Source organism: Saccopteryx bilineata, chromosome 3 (assembly GCF_036850765.1).
Source record: "Saccopteryx bilineata isolate mSacBil1 chromosome 3, mSacBil1_pri_phased_curated, whole genome shotgun sequence".
NCBI lineage: Eukaryota > Metazoa > Chordata > Mammalia > Chiroptera > Emballonuridae > Saccopteryx > Saccopteryx bilineata.
In genome coordinates this window covers 259,260,685-259,268,771 of record NC_089492.1, presented here as the reverse complement: position 1 = coordinate 259,268,771, position 8,087 = coordinate 259,260,685, and the positions used below count along the sequence as shown (strand labels likewise).

At 45.1% G+C, this 8,087-nt stretch overlaps 1 pseudogene; it reads right to left on the bottom strand.

Annotated features, from left to right (window-relative positions):
* Positions 1–1,384: 1,384 nt before the first annotated feature.
* On the bottom strand, positions 1,385–6,856 carry LOC136330049 (glyceraldehyde-3-phosphate dehydrogenase pseudogene; annotated as a pseudogene).
* Between the last annotated feature and the right edge of the window lie 1,231 nt (positions 6,857–8,087).

Sequence of the window (8,087 nt, the reverse complement as noted above, 5' to 3'; positions counted from 1 at the left end):
GTATGCCAGATGCAGAGGACCAGGTTACACCCACCCATTTCCTGTTCACTACTGTGCTCTGCAGCACTTTGCAAGCTCTGCAGAGGTTCAAGTCAGAGAGACAGAGAGAAATCCCAAGGAGCGTAATATTGTTTCTTCCACTAGTAGAATGATAGCTCAAAATAGAAGTTAAGTTTAATTATTGAAATATAAACAGACAAAACTCTCAGAAATAAACACATTTTTGCAATAAAGAGCAACAGAAAAGAGAAACCTACTGGACAAGAGTTGACAGGTAAAGCCTTGTGAGGGATTGTTAGTTGATACCTGAGGATGAGAAGGAGTCACCCCTGCAAATAACCAGAAGAAGGGCATTTCAGGCAGGGAACACCAGCCACCAAGCCTCCTAGTCTAGAAAGGACTGTATATTCCATGCAGAGATGAGAGAAAGCTCATGTGGTCATAATACAGTGAGCAGGGGAGATAGAGATAGCATGGAGAGGTTGGCAAAGAGTCTTCCTATAGAGCCCTATACAATATGTGTTTATACTATAGTACGTGCAGTGTTTATACTTCGTTCTTATTTAGAGAGTGATCCAGCTTTAGCAATGGTCGACTCCACTATGAGTGTGATATGAGGTTGGAGAAAAGGTCATTGGGTGAGAATGTCAGCAACTCACAGGCCAGGAATGAGAATAGAGAATCACCCTTTAAAGAATGAGATCTTGCCATTTTCAGCAACATGGATGGACCTAGAGTGTATTGTGCTGAGTGAAATAAGTCAGACAAAGAAAGACAAATGTCACATGATTTCATTTGTATGTGAACCTAAGGAAGAAAATAAATAAACAAGTTGAACAGAAACAGACCATAGATACATAGAACATTTTGACAACTTCTAGATGAGAGGGGTTTGGGAGAATGGGTGAAAAGGGTGGAGGTTCTTAAGAAGTACAAGCTTGTAGTTGCAAAATAGTCATGGGAATGTAAAATACAGCATAAAAAATACAATCAATAATATTGTAAAAACTATTATGGTGTTAGGTATGTTGGAGTGATTACTTAATCAGTTATATAAATGTCTGGTCACTGGGTTGTACACCTGAAATTAATATGTCAATTTTAATTAAAAAATAAATAATTGTTAAAAAAAATAAAGACAAAACAAAAAAACAGATTGTCATTCATTAATTTTATTTATTTATTTATTAGCTGGGTACAGTAAATTTATTGATGGTGCATAACAATATAGGGATCCCTAAGCCCTTCCCCCTTTTAGGGGTCTGTGATGGAAACTGTGATGGTCAGGAGATTTTCACTGCATTGAAGGATCAATTTGGGGCAAGGATTTCCCAGCAGCTTAGATCTCTTTTCCTCTTACTCAAAGTGGTGGTCCAGGGGGCTCTTATATCTTAGTGGTCCTGTGGACCACAAGGTTTACCACCTTGTTGCTTTAGCCAAATTCATTGTTTTATCACAAAATGAGCTTAACAAAGTGGTCACTGAGGGCAATGCAGCCCCAACATCGAAGGTGGAGGAGTGGGTGTCACTGGTAAAGTTGCAAGAGAAAACCTGATCATCTCTGTATCCCAGAATGCCCTGAGGGAGCCCTCTGATGATTGTTTTAGTACCTCTTTAATGTTATTGTATTTGGTAGCTTTCTCCAGGTGGCAGGTCAAAACCACAACCAACACACTGAAGGTGGGGACAGGAAAGGCCATGTCAGTAGCTTCCCATTCAGGTTATGTATGCCCTTGCTCAGAGCCTTGGCAGCACCAGAAGAAGCAAGGATGATGTTCTGGGTAGCACCTCAGCCATCATGCCACAGCTTCCCAGAGGGGTTGTCCACAGTCTTCTGGGTGGCAGTGATGGCATGGACTGTGGTCATGAGTCTTTATGAGATGCCAAAGTTGTCATGGATGACCTACGTCATAGAGACCAAGCAGTTTGTGATGCAAAAAGCATCGCTGACAATCTTTAAGAATTTTTCAACCTTGTCATAGTTCACACCCATCACAAACATGGAGGCATCTGCAGAAGAAACAAAGATGATTGTAAGATATTTTCTGCTGAGGAAGAAAGAAGGGCAGAGGCACCAAGAGTGGACTAGCAAAAGCTGTATTTAGAGCACATCCTGGGTGAAGTTTTCTGGTCCACAAAACAGGGGTCAGAGAAGTCACGCAGCTTCCCCCGCTTGGGGTAATTTATACCACCGATATGGTGATGACAAGTTGATATGACGTGGCAAAATTTTATTGGCTGACAGACAGTTGTTCTTCAAAGTGTTCCTGGGTCATTTTTTGGCGGGCATGGGTGTGGGTGGTTCTAGCCAAAGTCCTTGGACCTGGTTCCTCATGTAACCTTCCTCCATTGCCAACCGACCTCACATTCCGACCTTTTATGTTAGATAGGGGCGCTGTAGTTTGTCTGACTACTTCCTGCTGGTTAGGAGCATTGTGGAGAAGGGAGGTCGAAAGGCGGTGGCTCTGAGGGGAGTCGCGTATATGGGTGTAGGAGCATTTGGTTGACTGTGACTCGAGAAACCTTGTGGATGCAACCCTGTAAGATTCTAAAAAAAAGAGGAGCAAACATGAGTAATATGTTGATAATTAGAAGAGGACCTAGGATAGGAGCAACCCAGGTGAGAATGGGTGACTGCCATCAGGAGTTGAATGGGTTGTAGGGAGAGAGATCCTTGTGCAGTTTCTCTTGCAGACGGTTGAGAACATTGATGTTTTCTTCCATCAGGCCAGTCTCATTGATACAGTAACAGCATTGCTCTCTGCTTTAATTCACTCTGGCGGCAGGTTCCCAGTGGGAGGGACAAGAGTAACAGGAGGATCTGCAGGGCCCAACCTCTTGGTGAGCCAAGATGGGTGGGGCCCAGTGGTTCTGACTGCCAGTGGCCCGTATGGGGTCCCATCCACCTGGGCTGTAAGGAACTGGGCTGGAATTCCCTCAAAAGATCCCTGTCTCCTGGCTGGAGGGGGACTGCTGGGTGTGCTTCATCTGGACTCCCTATGGGAGGAAGGGTCGGTCTGCATGTTCCCTGAGAAGATGGTGGAGTAAAGATAGAAAGGGGAGGTATGTGGCAAGAGGAGGGGGGTTAACAGGTAAGTTGTGATTGATTAAAAGTGATCTACCATAAACCAGCTCAAAGGGGCTGAGTCTAGTGGGGTTTCACGGGGTTGCTCTGATTCTGGTGAGTGCCAGGGGGAGGAGGTTTGGCCAGAAGAGTCCGGTTTTGATGGAAAGTTTAGTTGACCCTTCAGGATGCCATGGGCCCTTTCCACCTATCCCAATGATTAAGGATGATAGGGTATGTGGAGTCTTCAGGTAATGTTGAGAGAGGTGGCAACCTGCTGGATTATTTGGGCAGTGAAGGCCGGGCTGTTGTCTGACTGGATGGTAGTCAGCAGTCCAAACTGTGGGATGATGTTTTCAATGAGAATGGAGGCAATGGTGCCTGCTGTCTCTCAAGAGGTGGGAAAGGCTTCTATCCACCCTGAAAAGATATCAACAAAAGTTAAGAGATAATGGAGTTTTTTGGTGAGGGGTTATAAAAGTGAAGTCGATTTGCCAATCTTGGCCTGATAAGTGCCCCTCAGTTGATGAGTGGGGAAGCGGGGGTGGAGCCCCCCTGTTTTGGTGCCCTGGACAGTGGATGAAGGCCACTATTTCAGGGGAGTACACTCCTGCATTGTTGGGGTGAGGGTTTGAGCCTCACCTTTGTTAGTCCTTAAGCCTTCTCCTGATGGCCCCTCTTCAGCTGTGCCTGTCTTAGGTTGTCCCTGCTTTCAGGAATCTTAGCCATCTTTGACTAACCAGCAATATTAGGGGCCAGAGTTACGTGATTGAGGGAGGAGCAATGTCCTTTCCGAAATGCTTAGTTTTATTTATTTATCCATTCTTAGCATCTGATGATGCTGTCTTACAATACATTTTCTTTCTAATTTCTAGAGCTGATTGCTATGCAAAGGCTAAGCTGACTGTTTCCATATCTTCTTTGATTCTGGCTAACAAAATTGGTGGAAAGTGTGCACAATTTCCTTACTTGCTTTTGTGTTAGAATCTCACTTAAGTTAGGCAACCAGAAACATTTTCTTGTGGTGGTCTTGATTGTCTTAGTGTGGCAGCATATGTACAGTACAGATTCTAACAGTCCTGTTAGGGCTTGAGACTTTCCTGATAAAGGGAATTCTGAGTTTTCTAACTCTATAGGTTATTTGGGAAAAAAGGATTTAAATTACTTCCTAATATTTAAACCAAGATTTCAACATCACAGGGCTATGAAATAGCAAATAAAAAGGAAAATTAACAAAAGGTTCTTGAAATAACAAATACATTTCTAACATGGAAAATTCATTTTACACAACAAGGGATCCTTGGTTCAAAAAGGAAGTCTTTGGATTTGGCAGGCTATGTAATTCTATATGCCTTATTATTAGTAAAATGTATAATTTTAGTACAATTTAAAATAAGAGGATTTGTAAACTACTATCCTCAATGAACCACTGATTTACTGAGAAAAATAAGGAATGGTAAAAATGCACTCACTATTACATAAGTACCCAGCTGGCAAAAAGATGCTAACCCTCTTCTTGTCCCACAGTGCTTTTCCCTATTAAGTCAATATAAGGGAATCGATCAGGGTGTCTGGGATTTCAGGTGCTAGAGGGGGAGCAGGTGTTGGGAGCTGTGAGAGGAGCCTGCCCCTTTTAATTTTTTCCGCCATTTTCTGTGCAGCCAATAGCAAAACATGGCCCCTCCCAAGAAGGAATGCAATCCAATCCTCCACCTGCAACCAACTGCCTCACTCCCAGCAGCTGTCTAGTGCCATTTCTCACAACAAATGCAGCAAACCAAAAAAAACCCCCCAAAGTAGAAATTTCACAAATTTACATTCCCAACAGTGGGCTACTCTAGCACAAATGAGGTTTTCAATTTTTTCAGAGACACAGCAACCCTGCAATTCTCTGAGAACCCTCTCTTACAATTTTCCACCATTATGATTAAAGGAGTGGGTCTCCCCTGTGAACCCCATGCCTCACACGTCAGACAACAACCACGCCACATGAAGAAACTGGGGAAGGGTAGGAGAAACTTGGAGGGGACTCAACACCCACCTCAGCCCTGTCAGTCCTCAAGGTTCAGAACCTCAGAACGTCCCTTGGCTTTTGCCCTCTGGTTTTAAGCCAGAAATGTCCATTTTTGCATGCAAGAACTTAATTCAGGCCTTAAAAACAGACACATTTAGACATTAAACAAAGACTTCACATACAATAATACAAATTAAGAAAGTTAAATAAGAGCACTTTACTTATTTTGTTTAAAATTACACCAGAGATTTTCCTGACAAACAAAGAGAACTTACAAAACAGACCATATACTATTTACATCTACACTTGACTTTTAGGCACACAGTTAAACAGACAAAGGAAGTGGTTCTCCATCAGGGGCCTCTCAGGTGCTCACCCAGCCATGTATTTGAGGTCAATGAAGGGATCATTCATGGCGGCAATATCCACTTTGCCAGAGTTAAAAGCAGCCTTGGTGACCAGGAGCTCAATATGGCCAAATCCATTCACTCTGACCTTCACCATTGTTACTCGGGGTTCTGGCTGGTACTGCACAGGAAGAAGTGGCTGTCTGTCAAACAGGAGGAGCAGAGAACCAAGAATCACCCTTCCAGAGAGCTGCAGGGGCTGTGGTGTCCCAGGGAGAGTCCCAGGTTGAGGCTTCTGGGAGGGGCAGCTCCTGATTATGGTGCTGAAGCTGAGATAACAAAGAGGGAGATAGAGGAACTCTGTGCTTGTGATACACATGTGTATTTGTACAAAATCATTCTATTCTTGTTTCTTATCACCATTTTAAAATTATTTAATGTGTGTGTTAATGGAAGATCACATTATAATGCTGTAAGGTCACAGAATATTCAGTTAGATGGATTCGGTGAATTTGAGGAGTAGTTTATGAACTCCATGATCTTCGCTTGTAAGGAGAGATGTGTCTTACAGGGTAGACATATAGAGTTGTCCTGTTTGTTGTAAGGGAGTGTGCATGTTCATGGGGGATACAGAAGGAAGCTGATCAAACAAAAGGCTAGACTGTATCAGTTATTCATTTATTACTTCAGTTCTCAATGCAGCTTTCAATATATGCTCAGTAATAACACAGTTGCCTTAAGTGTTTCTCCTTTAATGTGTTCATGATGTTCAGCTTTCTCAGGGGGTAGGTACTGTGGGGACATTGCAGGACAAAGGAGATTGTCTGCATTTTCCAGTCTGGGGCACAGGTGGCCCAGAATGCACATTGACCTTACAACCTCAGTCTGACTGTCCTCTCATCATGGAAACCAGACCCCCCCCCTTCCCCGCCGCCCCCGGGCAGCCACCTGCCTGACTATGGAAGGTGGCCTACAGTGTGTCACTCCAGACCAAATATGGTCCTGCTAAACCAGTGAACTATTCTGTAATCCAGTACATGAGCTGCACCTTCTCCAGTGAGATCTGAACCTCTGCCAGGTCTGTCCTAACTTGGCTATGGCACCATGTACGGTCTTTGGGTACCACATCTAGTTTCTTTATCTCTGATGGTTACTGTCTTATCGTAGTTAACACTTAATTATATTAAACTTCAACTGTTTAACCTACCGAGTGGTTTTTCTCTCCTGATTAGACTCAGAGAGCTACCGTCCATCTCTACCTTTCAGAGTTAGTTTCATTATCTGGTGTACAGCTGCCAGGTCCTCCGGGACGATATCCACCATCCGGCTGTGCTTCCTGGAAAGGAAGAAGGAATCACCATCCAGAGTGTAGGAGGCCAGCAGGGCGCCCTCGCCAGTGGGAAGCCTGTGGCTGGGGGAGGAGACTTGCATGACAGCCAGTCAGTGATGCAGACCCCGCCTCAGATGCCGCCCCCATTCCAGAAGAGCTGGTTAGAGACCAGGACCACCCAACCAGAGCATGTCTACTGTGTCTGTGGGGAATGGGGGCATAAGGGTAATGAGGTGTGTGGCCTTGTCTGAGTGGACATGATGAGAAAATCCACCGTGAGGTTGTGCAGTGCCGAGTTGGACTTGACCACCCAGTAGGATATCTGGACCTGAGGCCCAGCCTTCACTACCACCTCCACCTGGGAGCCCAGATGGATGGTGCCGGGCTCAAGCTGGCCCTGAGGGCTTTGGGGAGCTGGTTGAAGCCACCCGTGAATTTGGTAAAGCTGCAAGAGTGACGAGAGGGAATGGGTAAGGGTGATACATGAGGCCAGGTTGCCCGTTGCCCACAGTGTTCCTGGTCTGAAATGGGGGGAACCAGCTTCATATACATACTTTCAGTATATCATCTTACCTGATCTTTGTGGGGGAAAGATTATCATTGAATTTTATAGTTTGGAACACTGACACCCAGAAAGAGAGGGAGTTTTTCACGGATTCAGCCTCCACGCAATTCTGCATCCCAAGAGACTCCTACAGACCTGGGTTTGGAATCTGGCTCCAGCCTTGGCCCAGTTGTTGGAATTTGGCTGTTACATAATTTCTCTGGGCCTCAGAAGTCTCACAGGTACAGTGGTTCTGAATAGTAGCATCACCTTCTAGGTGAATAGTTGTCCCTACCTTCCAGGTGGTCATAAGATGAAACCTGATAATTCTTGGAAAGTGCTTAGGACCATGCCTGACACACAGTCAGTGCTCAGTAGTCAAAGTTCCCTTTCTGCTCTGAGTGTTGGGGGAGGGGCAGACTTCAGTCCTGATCCGGATCAGCTTTATTCATCGCTTTTGGAGAAGGTGAGGTCAGATCTCAGGGACTCTATGAATGACTTACAGAGTTCAACATCCTCATTAGTCTATCCCTGACCATCTCTACTGCCCCTGGGCTCAGCCTCTCTTCCTTCAGCAGGTTAGCCTGTGGGAGGAGGAAGCGCCAGATGGAGGGCACAGTATGTAGACAGGGGCTCTGGCCAGGCAAGGGGTGGGACTGGACTCCAGTGTGTAAAGGCTTTGACACTGGGAAGAGAGGGTCCTGGTACGTAAGGGACAACCCCTGGGTGGTAAGCTGAGCACAGCACCCCTCCATCACGATCCTGGGATTTCTTTGTCTCACTCACTC